At 40.5% G+C, this 15,910-nt stretch overlaps 1 protein-coding gene across 11 annotated transcripts in view; it reads right to left on the minus strand.

Moving 5' to 3' along the window:
- ITPR1 (inositol 1,4,5-trisphosphate receptor type 1) overlaps positions 1-15,910 on the minus strand; it is a 363,735-nt gene that overhangs the window by 311,096 nt on the left and 36,729 nt on the right. The window lies entirely within an intron of this gene.

The following is a 15,910-nucleotide window of genomic DNA, read 5'->3' on the forward strand; positions in this document are numbered from 1 at the left end:
AGCACTTTGGGAGGCTGAGGCAGGAGGATCGCTTGAGCTCAGGAGTTCAAGACCACCCTTGGTAACATAGTGAGATCCTGTCTCTACAAAAAATTAAAAATTAGCCAAGCATGGGGGTGCTAGCCTATAGTCCTGGCTACTCAGGAGGCTGAGGCGGGAGAATCACTTGAGCCCAGGAGGCTGAGGCTACAGTAAGCCTGGATCATACCACTGCACTCTAGCCTGGGTGACAGAGCAAGACTCTGTCTTTAAAAAAAAAAAAAAAAAAGTTTGCATTCTAGCCATGATTTGAACACAAAAAAGATGCTTCCAAAGCCTTTTTTTTTTTTTTTTTTTTTTTTGAGACCAGGTCCCGTTCTGTTGCCCAGGCTGGTGTGCAGTGGCACAATCACGGCTCACTTTGGCTTCAGTCTCCTAGGGTCCAGTGATCCTTACACCTCAGCCTCCTCAGTAGCTGGGACCACAGGCGTGCACCACCAAGCCCAAAAAATTATTCTATTTTCTGTAGAGACGGAGTCTCACCATGTTGCCCAGACTGGTCTCAAACTTCTGGGCTCAAGTGATCCTCACATCTTGGCCTCCCAAAGTGCTGGAATTACAGGCATGAGCCACCGTACCCAGTCCAAATTCTGTAATATACCATAAGCAGCCTCCATATACAAGTATAGAAATAAGAACAGGAAGGTTTCCACACTGCTTTCTGGGAAAAACTACTTCCTCCTTTAGGATGAAAAGGAAAAGAAATATTACAGTGTAAACAGATCAATAATTCATTTTGGGCTTTTCTCTCATCTATTCGAGAGTGAAAATTATTAACCAAATTGTCCTTGATTCTACCAGGGAGCTTTTGATTCATGAGAAGTTCCAGGCTGAGTACAGTGGCTCACACCTGTAATCCCAGCACTTTGGGAGGCTGAGGTGGAAGGATTTCTAGAGCCCAGGAGTTCGAGACCAGCTTGGGCAACATACGGAGACTCCATCTATACAAAAAATAAATAAAATTAGCCAGGCATGGTGGCACACACCTATAGTCCCAGCTACTTGGTGGCTGAAGTGGAAGGATTGCTTAAGCCTGAGAGGTTAAAGCTGTAGGCTGTGATTGCACCACCACACGCACTCCAATCTGGGCAACAGAGTAAGACCCTGTCTAAAAAATAAAAAGTTGTTGTTGCAATGAAAGCAAAGCTATGGGCAAGCTAAGAGAATGACCCTCTGCCAATGCCATCACTTAAAAGGGATGACAGATAAAGAGAAAATCTCAGACTATGAATTTCCCTTTACGAAGTTAGCAATGTCAGTCCAAAACGATTGAGAGGATCCCTCCCAAACTTGGTCATGTGTATAAAATGCTTTTTTCTTTACCTAGCCCCACTTAGCTAGCCAAACTAAGGCATCACTAACAAAAAGCAGAAGCTATTAGCTTAGGTACTTCTCAGATGCAAGCCAATAAAACAAATGAAGTGCCTATCACTCATTAAAGCCTCTGCTGTCACTAACACTTGTACTATTAATGGCGAATACTGGCATCAGGTGAATACATATGGTTGCTTGCATCCATTTGACATCGCTAGAATAAGAGCTACTTGCTCCTGTGGATAGTTACATTACCTGTACTGTCGACAAAAGCTGGTATTCTTCAATCACCAAGACACTAAAAACTAGAAGGAAGGAGAATCACTTGGATCCCTCAGTGTGCAACCAATAAACCACAGTATGGAAAGCTTGTTGTCTCCCAAACAATTTCCAACACATGGGTGCCCTGGCTGCTTCCTAACATAAAGACTGAAAAGACAAAACCTCACTTCCCCTCAAACTCTCTGCAGCTAGGAACAAGCATTAAACCCAATTTTGACTAATGAAATAAAAGTAGACTGCTAGGAGCATGAAGATAAGTTTTTGTTGTCTTAAAAAAAGGAACAGGAACAAAAGGAGAGCTCACTGTGTTGTCCCCACCCCTTATTCCTTACCATGAAAGCAAACAGGATGCCTGGAACCACTGCAGCTATTTTGTAACCATGAGGTGACAAGTACATGGTGGGGATGGGGGGGAAGCCCATGCACTAAGGATGTGGAGCAAAAAGACAGGATTTTGAGACTTTCACTATACAAGATATTGCCTATCTCTGGATTTCTAAGGAAACAACAAATGCCCTTATGTTTTAAGCCACTATTAGGTGGATTTTCTCCCTTACCTGCAGTCAAAATCATTCCTAACAGACTTAAATATGGCCAGGCATGGTGGCTCACGCCTGTAATCCCAACACTTTGGGAGGCCGAGGTCGGCAGATCACTTGAGATCAGGAGTTCAAGACCAGCCTGGCCAAGAAGGTGAAACCCCATCTCCACTAAAAATACAAAAATTAGCCAGGCGTGGTGGCAGGTGCCTATAGCCACAACTAGGAGGCTGAGGCAAGAGGATCACTTGAACAAGTATCATTCTTTATCCCTTGATTACCATCACAGTGGATACCTGGACTGTATATTTATTACCTGTTTTGTTTTTGTTTTTGTTTTGTTTTGTTTTTGGAACTGAGTCTAGCCTAAATGGTTTTCTTGGGAGCTTCCATGTTAACACAGGTAATCCAAGTCCCCAGCCTAAGCAGATTGACCCAGAGAAGGAAATCTGACCCAAACTCAACCACAAAGTTCCTTACCTAGAATTGTTTTTTTCTTTTCTTTTTTTTTTTTTCTTTTTTTTTTTTTTGAGACAGGCTTTTGCTCTGTCACCCAGGCTGCAGTGCAGTGACGCAATCACAGCTCACTGCAGCCTTGGGGTCAAGCAATCCTCCCACGTAAGCCTCCCAAGTAGCTGAAACTATAGGTGTGAGCCACCACACCCAGCCACTTGTTTAAATATTCAAACATAGATCAGTCTCTCTCCAACAACTATAACTGTAAAATTATACATTTTAAGAGCTATGGGTAGCCATGTTTTCAATCACACAGAAAATGACAGTGAGACAAAAAAAGGAGCAGGGAGCAAGTATGCATTTCTTACAGTATGATGGCCAAAATACCCAGAACAAACTTCTCAATTAATACACAGAAAAAGCTGGATGAAATATTAGAAAACATTTTGAAATGTACTGAAGCAGTTATATAGAAGGGAATCCAGAGAAGCTAGCAATGAAGTGGAAACAAGACCCCTGGAAGGTATGTCATTTCTAAAGCGAGAACGCTGAGAATATCTGGAGAACCTAATAACCTTAACCTTCCATTATGATACTAGTGCCAGGTAGAGGGGATAAAGCTCTGCACCTACTCAAGATCAAAAGTTTTCTAAGAGACCATTGCATAAAGCTCAGACCCGCCCCCACACACACAAGGAGCTACAGCTTCAATGCAATGGTGAACAACAAACCAACCAACCCTAAAAATAGGAAGGTAAGGTGACTTGTTTGTGAACTACTGGGAGAGTTTTCTCTCTTATACCTAGAGCCAAAGTCAAGATAAACAAGTTACCCTCATACTCGTTTGTCACCCTAATTGACATGTATAGGAAATCCCCAAAATTTAAGCAGAAAATACCTAAAACAAAATTTTAAAAATTTCAGGCAAAGAATTTGATTTAAATAGTCTTGAGTTGGCAGTATCTCTGGCAACTGGCAAAAGGAAACAATTTTCTGGGGAGAAACATAACTTTAACCCAGGCCTCAAACAATTCCCACAGATGAAATGCCAAAAAAACACAAGCTGATAGTCAAAATCACAAAACACACAGGGAAATAAGATACCATTTTTAGAAACAGCCAATGTAGAAAATAGAATAAGATCTGTAGAGATAGCACCTACTGTAATTTTTAGAGATAGAATATATTTAAAGTATGCTTTTTTGGTAACAGGAAGTAAAATAGAAGCTTGAAAATATGGAAGAATGAGAATGACCAAACGTTTCAGAAGTCCCAAATAGAACATTTAGAAATGGAAAAATATAATTCAAATTAAACTCTCAAAGAATACAGAGCAGATTATAATAGAACAGAAATAGTAAACAAAGATGAGAAGAAATTACCTAGAGTCCAGCCTATGGAGCAAAGATGAAAAAGATGACGAGATTAAAAAATAGCCTAAAGCGGCCGGGTGCAGTGGCTCATGCCTATAATCCCAGCACTTTGGGAGGCCGAGAGGGGTGTATCATCAGGTCAAGAGATTGAGACTATCCTGGCCAACATGGTGAAATCCCATCTCTACTAAAAATACAAAAATTAGCTGGGCATGGTGGCGCGTGCCGGTAGTCCCAGCTACTTGGGAGGCTGAGGCAGGAGAACGGCTTGAACCTGGGAGGCGGAGGTTACAGTGAGCCGAGATCACACCACTACATTCCAGCCTGGCAACAGAGTGAGACTCCATCTCAAAAAAAAAAAAAAGTGGTATTTGAATAGATAACAGCTCAGAATTCTCCATAAGTGCTAACAAAAAACAACCTCAAATCTAAGAATTTAACAAATATCATGCAGGATAAATAAAAAGAAACTGACACCTATATTCATACTAGTAAAACTATAGAAAATCAAAGGCAGAGATTCCTCTAAAGTAACCAGAGGAAAAAAAAAATACTGAGCAAGTCTCTGCCAGTTGCTTTTAACAACAATGAAAGGCAAAAAAAATAATGATGCTGACAGAAAGTACCCATCAATCTACAGTTCTAAACCAAGCAAAACTGTCACCTAAAAATATAAGTAAAATTTTCAGAGAATTAAAAGTGAATATTTTCAAACAAAATAGAATTTACCACTAACAGATTCTCCAAATTCTAAGAATGTGCTTGAGGCAGAAAAAAAATTATCCAAGATAGGTATAGTAAATACTAATACGTAAGTTAACTTTTTAAATTACAGTATAAAACAAAATCATATCTAATATGCAAGTTTTAATATAAAACAAAGCACTAACATCATGAACAAGAGCATAGACTGAGAGAGGACGACAGGAGTTTAAATATTCTATAATGTCCTAGTATTGTAGGAGAGAATAATGATAGTTATTAACTTTAGGGTTAATTAAATATGCACGTTAAAACATCTGAGGTAACTTCTATAAAAAAAAAAAAACAAAAAAACCCAACACCTATCAAGTATAACCTCCAAATCAGTAGAGGGGAAATAACAGAATGGAGAACAACAATGAAAAAAACCTTCAATGAAACACAGCCAGGCGTGGTGTCTCACATCTGTAATCCCAGTACTTTGGGAGCCTGAGGCAGGTGGATAGCTTGAGCCCAGGAGTTCAAGACCAGACTGGGCAATATGTTGAAACCCTGTCTCTACTAAAAATACAAAAATTAGCTGGGAATGGTGGCATGCCTGTAATCCCAGCTACTCAGGGGGAGAACCACTTGAACCCAGGAGGCAGAGATTACAGCAAGCTGAGATCACGCCATTGTACTCCAGCCTGTGTGACAGAGTGAGACCCTGTCTCAAACACACACACACACACACACACACACACACACACACACACACAAAAGCCTTCAATGAAACTTAAAGAAGGGGGAAAAAAAGATTTTAAAACCCCCACAAATTAAAATCATAAATATAAATACATTACAACAAATGTAAATAGACTAAACATTCCAATTAATAGATAATAGACAAAGATGGTCAGAGAGAGTAGTTCTCTAGTTATGTACAGTTTATGAGAGACATCTCTAAAATATAATGACAGAAAATTTAAAAGTAAATAAAATGTATATTTAAACAAATACTAACTAAAACAATTCTGGTGTGGGTATATTAATATCAGACAAAACAGACAAGATGTAAAACACTATTAGAGAGAAAAATGTTTCCTACATAATGATAAACATTTAGTTCACCAGCAAGTTATAATAATTGTACAAGTCTAAGCATTTACTAATATAACCTCATTATACATAAAGAAAAAACTGAGGGTAAAGTAAAAGAAAAAACTTTTTTAAAAAACTTAAAAACTACAAGGCAAAACTGCACACCTACTGTCATAGTGAAAATTTTTTTAACCCTTTTAACTAATCTACTTACAGTAAAATTCACTGTAAGTAATTTTCCTTACTTTTTTTTTTTTTTTTTTGCATCTTCATCTGCTTTCCATTGCTTAAAACAGAATACCTGAAACTGGGTAATTTGTAAGGAAAAGAAATTTATTTCTTAAGTTATAGACGGTGAGAAGATCCAAGTCAGAGGCCACATCTGGTGACAGCCTTCTTGCTGGTGAAGACTCTCTAAAGAGTCCCTAGGCAGCACAGGGTATCCCATGGCGATGGGGCTGAGCATGCTAATGTACTAACTTGGGTCCCTCTTCCTCTTCTTATAAAGCCATCCGTTCTCTTTCCATGATAACTCATTAATCCATTAACCCATTAAATCCATTAGTCCATGAATGAATCACCTCTTAAAGGCCCTACCTCTCAACACGGCCACATTGGAGACCAAGTTCCAACCTCAGTTTTGGGAGGGGACATTCAAACCATAGCACCGTATACAGTTCTATGAGTTTTAACATATACATAAATTCATGCAACCACCACCATAATCAGGAACAGTTCCATAAGCCCAAAAAATTAATAGAAAATTTTAACAAATGTCTTTCAACACTGGATAGATCAAGGAGATAAAAAAACTAACAAACTCATATATAGCACATTGCACCTAAGATTGGAAATATATATATATATTCTTTCAAGCACAGTAGAACATGCATAAAATTTGATAACATGCTAGGCCACAAAGCAAGCCTCTCAAGTTGTAAAGCACTGATAAAACAAAGATATTATCTGACCAACACACAACTAAGTTGTAAAACATTTTTTCAAAAAAGAGAACTAGAAACATCCCTTAAAATCAGAACTATAAAAATACTTCTAAATAACTCGTAGGTATAAAAAATAACAGACATAAGAAAATAATTAGAACTCAGTAAGAAAAATACTGCATGTCAAAATGTGTAGGATGAAACTAGCAATTTTTTGAAGTCCATGTTTATAATTATTTCATATGCATACATATAAATTTTTTAAAATTTTAAGTTCTGGGATACACGTGCAGGATGTGCAGGTTTGTTACATAGGTAAATATGTGTCATGGTGGTTTGCTGCTCCTATCAACCTATCACCTAGGTATTAAGCCCCGCATGCATTAGCTATTTATTCTGATGCTCTTCCTCCCCCCACGCACCCCCCTAAAAGGCCCCAGTGTGTGTTGTTCCCCTCCCTGTGTCCATGCGTTCTCATTGTTCAGCTCCCACTTATAAGTGAGAACATGCAATGTTTGGTTTTCTGTTCTTGCATTAGTTTGCTCCATCCATGTCCCTGCAAAGGACATGATCTTGTTCCTTTTTATAGCTGCATAGTATTCCATGGTGTATATGTACCAAATTTTCTTTATCCAGACTATCACTGATGGGCATCTGCGTTGATTCCATGTCTTTGCTATTGTGAATAGTGCTGCAATGACCATACATGTGCATGTATCTTTAGAACAGAATGATTTATATTCCCTTGGGTTTAAACCCAGGAATGGGATTGCTGGGTTGAATGGTATTTCTGATTCTAGGTCTTTGAGGAATTGCCACACTGTCTTCCATGATGATTGAACTAATTTACATTCCCACCAACAGTGTAAAAACATTCCTATTTCTCTGCAACCTCACCAGCATCTGTTGTTCCTGACTTTTTAATAGTTACCATTCTGACTGGCGTGAGATGGTATCTCACTGTGGTTTTGATTTGCATTTCTTTGGTTTTTTTCTTCTAAATTTGTTTAAGTTTAAGGCAATATTTTAAGGAAGATGCTTAACATTACAATTTGAGAAATCATATTTGTAAATTGATTATCTAATTTAAAAGAATAAAGGAAGAACAAAATAAATCTAAAGAAAGAGAAAGAAGAAAATAAAAACAAAGGCAAACATTAATGAACTTCAAAACCAACCTATCGTAGAAAGAATTAATGAAGCCAAAATTTGTTTCTTTGAAGAGTAATAAGACAGAAAAAACATGGGTCAGTGCTTATTCAAGAAAAAAAAGAATGCACAAATAAACAATATTAGGACAATTATTACTGTATTCTTACCAATGTTATAACAAATAATCAAAAATGTAGTGGCTTAAAGCAACACAAATCTACTCTCTCAAAGTCATGGAGGTAAGAAGTCTAAAATCAAGGTATCGGCAGGGCTGCATTCCTCTGGAGACTTCAAGAGAGAATCAATTTTCTTGACTTTTGCAGCTTCCTGCATTCCTTGGCTCATGGCTACATCACTCCAACCTATTGTTTCTATCCTCCCATCTCCTATTAACTCGAATCCTCCTGCTTCTATCCTACAAGGACCCTTGTGATCAGGCACACCTGGAAATCCAGGATACTCTCCCCATCTCAAGAGCCTTAATTAATCACATCCTTGAAATCCCTATACCATATGAGGTAACATATTCACAGATAACATATACTAGGATGAAAACATTCAGGGGCCATTCTTCAGCCTACCACAAGGACAAAACCAGTCGATCCAGGAACAAAATAATAAAAGGAGACTATAGATTTGAAAACTTAGATGACATGGGTAAATTTCTAGAAGAACAGAGCTTACAATATTTACTCAGGAAGAAATAGCCCTTTAAAGACATAAGGAATGTGAATCAGTAGTTAATTTTGACATAAAGAAAACAGATGGCTGGGATGACTTTACTCACGTGTTCTACCAAACTGTCAAGGAACAGATAATTCCAATATTACACAAACTCCCCTAGAGAATAAAAAAAGGAAATACTCCACAACTCATTTTCAATGTGGTATAACCTTGATACCAAAACCAGAAGAGGACAGGACAAGAAACCAAGGTAAAAGACGCACAGAAAGAAGACACAAGATATGGATGTAGGCTGCTGACAGCACTCAAATGCCTGAATCTGTGTTTTCCTGAGCCCCTGCTGCACTCCTGTCCTTCATGCAATTCAGTTGTTCATCTGGGATTGTTTGACCCCCAAAAATCCCCCTTTTGTTTAGGTTAGTTTAAGCTATCATCCAAAATCAAGAGTCCTGACTAGTTCACCATTCCAACAACCAACCTGACACATCTAACCTCTTCAATGGTATTTGCTAAATATCAACTCAATTATTCATATTCATGGAAGGGCCTGTGGATATTTGGGTAATGAAAGCCAGGTCAACTAGAAGTAATTTAAAATGCATACTGTCACTTTTCCAGCAAGCTCTCTTACTGCATTTTTCATAAGCTATTATTAACATGAATTCAAATTATTTGGGCACAGTGATCTGATGGCATAGATAAAAACAATGAACACCAGGGGACTAAAAGCTTGTCTGGGATTCAACATTCTCCAAGAATAATCCACAAAGTAGTTCTCACTCATCTCTCCTCATAAAATTGCAAATTCCTTAAGGGCAGGGAGCATTTCTATTGGTTCAGGTAGGTGACCTTGTAAATAGTCAAGAAGCTTGCACAATCCAATGACATTTGAGGCTGTGTTTCTAAGAGTCTTGCCAAGGTCGTATTTTCCATTTCAACAGTTGAGATGCCACTACAGAAACATGCAAAATGGTAAAAACGTCAAACAAAAACATTTATATTCTCTTAAATATACCTCACCCTTCCAATTCTATTAAATAGTTATCTTAAAGTCCAATTAAAAAGCTGAAATCATAAAACTGAAATTAAAATGTATCAATATGTAATTGACAAGGAGATACAACAATAGAAGTTCAAGAAAACCCAGAGCAATGTTTCCAATCAGTGATAAACCTGGCAAACAACTGAACTCAAGTTGCACCTCTGCAGCATCCAGGGCAGGTGATAACAAAATCAGAGAAGAGTGTCAATGAAGGACCAGAAACCTCTTTGTCCTGAAATTACAAAATCTGGAAGCCACTTCATTCCAGAAATGGTATCACAGCTTTCTAAGTTCACACAATATTGATGACATTTCCAGCCACTATCAGAAACATGAGCTACTGCTCGGGCTCTTGATAAGTAGATGAAAAGAGATGTCAAATTTTACATAATCTTCATACAGATTATTGCTTATGGCCTGTGGAGTTGGGGGAGGCAGATATAGCTGTACTCAGAACTAGGAGATGTTGGCCCCACTTAATCACACATTAGGCATTCAAAGGAACAAGAGTCTAGAAATTAGTTGCTTTATAATGCCCAGATTTTGGAGAGAAAATAACTTTCCTGGCCAGGTGAGGTGGCTCACACCTCTAATCCCACCACTTTGGGAGGCTGAGGCAGGAGGATCACGAGGTCAGGAGATCGAGACCATCCTGGCTAACACAGTGAAACCCCGTCTCTACTAAAAATACAAAAAAAATTAGCCGGGCATGGTGGCAGGCATCTGTAGTCCCAGCTACTCGGGAGGTTGAGGCAGGAGAATGGCATGAACCCAGGAGGCGGAGCTTGGAGTGAGCCGAGATTGCACCACTGCACTCCAGCCTGGGCAACGGAGCAAGACTCCATCTCAAAAAAAAAAAAAAAGTATCAAAAAAAATTTTAAAAAAAAGAAAATAATTTTCCTTCACATCAAGCCATCTAGAAGATCACCAACAAGTGTCCTTATCAGAATCCTAGCCCAACATCATTTTCACATCTTGCCTTGTTAGTTTGTACCCTGTAGGGGACAACTGGAAATAATGCTGAATGTTTTATTTTGCTCTCTCAGCAAGCTGTATAAATTCATTCCTGACAGATCTGAAAATAAAACCAATACTAACATTTTTAAAAGAAGTAAAGTTCTTGTAGCTTGCAAGAGACCAGTAAAGGAGCACTGTGGGTTTCCTCCCTCCCCCCACCCAGATCAAGGGACTGCATTCCCTTGGGCTTTTATATCCTTGTATAATATTTAATTAAGTACTCTGTTCCTACTGGTTTATGTACTAGAGAACACTAATTTTAGAAAACCGATTAGCTGGTTCTTTCTAACTGTATGTTATTGTAGCTAAGGTCAAATTTTTCACTGAAACTATGGCAACAAAACCCCGTATTCTTTGTCGACAAGACCGAAGCAAAGTTCTCAAGTGATAGTCCTCCACTTGATTGCTAAACCTAAGTTGGGTTATTCTATTTCCTACCTTTACCTCAAATGCCACGTTTCTGGGAATGGTTATAGGGGGAGGAGAGGACCTTAGTCACAGAAATTTGCTAGCATAAGTCCAAGCGAGCTTATATATAAGTGTCATCACTGATAACATTTTTAGACACATATAATTTTAGCAGCACAAAACATCCAGACATTTCAGAAGCACCCAAATTGGAACTCAAATGTACCCGGAAAAATACCAGACGAAGAAAGGAACTTTTAAATCTCAGTTAGAGGAATAATTGCCCAACTTATTTTCTCAATTATTGCAACTGCTCAAGTTGGAGTTTTTCTACACTGACCTCCAGCTATTGTTTTGGAAAGGAAAACACGTGGGTTCTTTGAAAAGACGTATTCTTTTCTTCACACCTATAGCCCCTCTCCACTTATCTCTCCCAAATCAGTGCCAATGAGAATAAGCACAATTTTTGCCTCCTATAAGAGCCAGGCTGACCTCTCACCTTGGGGAGAGATGCCTCCACCTTGGCCAATAATATAGAAGTAGCCGCCGCTGGGGGAGCTAAACAATGGGTACACATGGACATATAGGGGGGAATAATAAACACTGGAGATTCCAAAAGGTGTGGGGGTGGTACGGGTTGAAAAATTTCCCATTGGGTACAATGTTCACTACCGCGGCCATGGGTACACTAAAAGACCAAAGTTCACCACTACACAATACATCCAACTAACAAAACTGCACTTGTATCCCCTAAATCTATTAAAAGAGAAAAAGAAGTAGCCTCTGGACATCCCTTCTGCAAATGCAACTGCCCTCAAAGCCCGGGAGAGAATGCCACTTGGCAGGCTGGCTGGCAGAAACCTCTCTAAACATGCAAGGAGCACGTGGGGGGCAGGGAAGGGCAGCTTTTGGGAAACAGCAGATTGGCAATATCTTCCTCCTGTCTGTCAAGAGTCACTGGAATGCCTGCTGTTTGGGGTAAGATAAACACAACTTCCTCTCTGGCTAGGCTTGTAATTCTATACAGAAGGCAGGATTACCATCTCGAGCAAATGACCCGTCAGTAACTGAGGCTCTGATCAAGGCTCGTGCAAGGAAAGAAAAGCCCTGATGGCTTCTTTTCTAATAGCCCCAAGCTCTGTCATAGTTGGTTATCAGGCCCACTCAATAAAATCTAAAACATTCAGGAAGGCTAAAGTCTGCCTGGCTATGGATTCCTTTGTATACTCCACTGGCTGAGTTTCTAAAACAGACATATCGATGTTTTATAAGATGGCAAAGGCCGTGTTTGAGCTTCCTAAGAGATGTCCCGAAAGCTGCTAATTGCAAATTCAGTCACAACAGCCACTCTTCACCGAGTGCTGAGGCTGTACTGCAGGTATTTACTGTGTTACACATGCACCAAATCATCCTCACACAAGCCTATGGGCTCCACAGTGTTATTCACCATGGCAGCCAGGTGGGGAAACTAAGGCATAGACTGATTAAATGACTTGCCTGTGGTCACATAACTAGTAAGAGCAGGGCAGGGACTTGAACCCATGTCTGACTCCCAGAGCCTGTGCTCCTAACCACCATGCTCTAGTGTCTCCCCAGGATATCTTACCCACTGATTACCAGATTCGGCAGGACCTTGACTTAGAAAGCTATTGTTTTTTTCTATTCGTTCATTTTTTCAAATATTCAATAATGTCATCTTTCCACTAATGTTCTCTGCCAATTGGATTGAACCCATTCAGTTTCCAGAGAGCTTCTTGTCTACAGTGCATCTGTGCTCTCCCCAGCTGTTTATTGACCCAACGCTCCCAACCATAGGGCTTCCACAGGAAGCAAAAACAGAAAGAACAGCTGGGTCCTTCGGTGGGAAAACACACACAGTCAAATGGAATCATCCATCTAACCTCTGTCCCAGAGCAGAAATTCCCTCTGCAAAATCCCTGACAGATGGTCACCCCTCTTTGAATCGGGGGAAACTCAGTAATTTGAAGCAGGCCTCTTCTTTGAGTAACTGCTCAGCACTAATAGTCAGAATTAAGTTCTTTTAAACCTCAAATTCTACCTCTGGGCACTTTGATCCACTGGCCCTCATTCTGTATTGCTCTGGGCTCAGAACATCTGTCTTCTATACGACAGCCCTAAAATAAGGAAGATAACAGTCAGTGGCTCCTGAGAGACTTGCAGGAGCACAGCTTGTTAGAAATGTAGAATCTCAGCAGGGTGCCGTGGCTCATGCCTGTAATCCTGACACTTTTGGAGGACAAAGTGGGAAGATCAGTTGAGCCCAGGAGTTTGAGACCAGCCTGGGCAACATGGCGAAACCCCATCTCTACAAAAAACACAAAAATTAGCTGGGTGTGGTGACACACGCCTGTAATCCCAGCTACTCAGGATTAGGAGGCTGAGGGTGGGAAGATCGCTTAAGCCTGGGAAGTCAAGGCTGCAGTGGGCCTTGATTGCGTCACTGCTCTCCAGCCTGAGCTACAGAGCAAGACCCTATCTCAAAAAATAAAAATAAAATAAATAAAAAAGAAATGTAGAATCTCAGGTCTCACTCCAGTCTACCTAATTAGAATCTACATTTTAACAAGATTCCAGGTGGTTCCTATACGCCGTCAGGTCTCAGAAGCAATGCCTTAGAGGTCTCTTTTCATTCATTCCACAAACATTTTAGTTCCTAATATAGTCCAGAACCTGTGCAAAGCCTTAGGGAGACAGGCATGGTTTCTGTCCTCACAGTTAATGCAACAGGGGGGAAGGGCTAAGTCAAAACCAGCAAGTTAAAAGTCAAAACCAAAAATTAGCAGTGTTATGGTATTTAATATGGGCCAGGTAGTCCCGTAAGTGCTTTACACAGATTAACTCATTTAATCCTCATAAAAACCCTGTGAAGTATATATAATAATTTCCCCATTTTCCAGATGAGAAAATGGAGGCATTGCCAGGTTAAGTAATACATCTGAGATGACATGACCAGTAAAAAGCAGGGCTGAGAGTCAAACCCACAGGGTCTGGCTTCAGTCTGTGCAAAAGGAGCAGCTGCTTGCCTGCACACAAAGGTTCAGTAAAGGTGCCCCAGAGGAGATGCCTGAGATTTGAAGGTTGGGTGGGCATTAGAAAGACTGGGGGGTCCAGGAAGGAACAACAGAGATAGGGAGATCATTTCAGGCAGAAGAAAAAGGACACGCAAAGTCCCAGAGTACAGAGCAAGTATACTGACTGCCAGAAGGAAGTCAATCCATCTGGATGGCGCATAACCTGGAGGAATTACTGCAGATAAGGCTGAGAGGTAAGCAGTGGTGACTCATGCAGACTGCTGGGAACCCTGAGAGTGTGTCTTTTATCCTGAGCACAACTGGGTAACCACTATGAGGTTCCAAGCAGCTAAGTGACATCTTCAGATCTGTGCTGATTCCCCTAGCCGCAGTAAACGGTAGATTGGAGGTGTCCACACAGACACAAAGGAGGCAAAAGTGGAATTACAGAAACAGGTAAGGAGTCTGTGCAGCAACTTTGGTGAGAAATGTTGCTGCTGGAGCTAATCTAAAATGTCATCATTCAATATCGAATGGAGACCTGGTAACTTGGAGAAGTTAACCCTGCATTAGCTTTATTCCCACCAAGCAATATGCCTTTTAAATGTGGAACCTAGGACATCAGAAGCCTCAAGTGTTTTCTGAGCAGCCCAACTCTGTGAATTCACTTAAGTGGCAGACACTGTGTGGTCCTCCAGACATAGGTTCAAATCCCAGATCCACCTTGATTTCTAACCCTCTGTGGGTTCAGGGTGCCCAAGTGTAAAATGGGGACAATAACAGTACCCATGTCATAGTGTGCTCCAATGGTCAAGAACAAAAGCATGCATGACCCTATCAGAAAGCCAAGCACAAAAGAGGAAGGTACTTAACAATTATTTGTTTTTCATGCTCATGTACTGAATGCAGCCAAGGAATCTCAAAACTATAGGCATGAAAGAGAGAAAAAAGATCAAACATTAGGAGTCAAGGAGAAGACACTCTCAGAGAATGAGACCAATAAGATCCACTTTCCAGGGAGAAGACAAGTCAACTACAAGAAAGTTTTAGGGGTTGTTGTTGTTGTTGTTTGAGACAGAGTCTTGCTCTGTTGCCCAGGCTGGAGTGCAGTGGTGCAAACATGGCTCACTGCGGCCTCAAGCTACTGGGCTCAAGCAACCCTCCTCCCTCAGCCTCCTGTGTAGCAGGGACCACACGTGACCACCACCATGCTCGGCTAATTTCATTTTTTGCAGAGACAGGATCTCACTTTGTTGCCCAGGCAGGTGTCAAACTCCTAGGCTCAAGCCATCCTCCCGCCTTGGCCTCTCAAAGTGCTGGGATTGCAGGCATGAGCCACCATGCCCAGTCTGCAGGAAAGCTTTTCAAGAGTAACAGGCTCAGGTAGTTTGGAGCATTTCAGGGCAGCGTTAAGGCATCAGTGTAAAAAGATCAGCGGCCATTCAATTTAAAATGCCAGCGAAAACACTGCTAGAACTGGAAGCAGTCAAAATCATATCAGAAAAAAACACCAATTCCTTTTCAACCAGTATTTAATGAAGAACCAACATTATGCCAGGTGCTGGGCCAGGAGTGCAGGGCAAGATTTGGTACCTTAGAGTGCTCCAAAATCTGGCGAGGAGAAAACAGTAGCTGTGTATTTATCAGACTGTGATAAATACTATACTCAAGATTGTTAAGTAGGCGGTTAGCATGCCCCTCTCGTCTATAGACTTTTATCTTCTGTGTCAATGCAGCTCACAAAGACATACGCTGGGGTTGCAGAGGAGGAAGTTAAGAAATCGGGTAATTTTTGTCAAAGAATATTTCAAGGCCAGTCCACTTCTAAAGGCAGTTTAGAGTAGC

The sequence above is a fragment of the Pongo pygmaeus genome, chromosome 2 (assembly GCF_028885625.2).
Source record: "Pongo pygmaeus isolate AG05252 chromosome 2, NHGRI_mPonPyg2-v2.0_pri, whole genome shotgun sequence".
Lineage (NCBI taxonomy): Eukaryota > Metazoa > Chordata > Mammalia > Primates > Hominidae > Pongo > Pongo pygmaeus.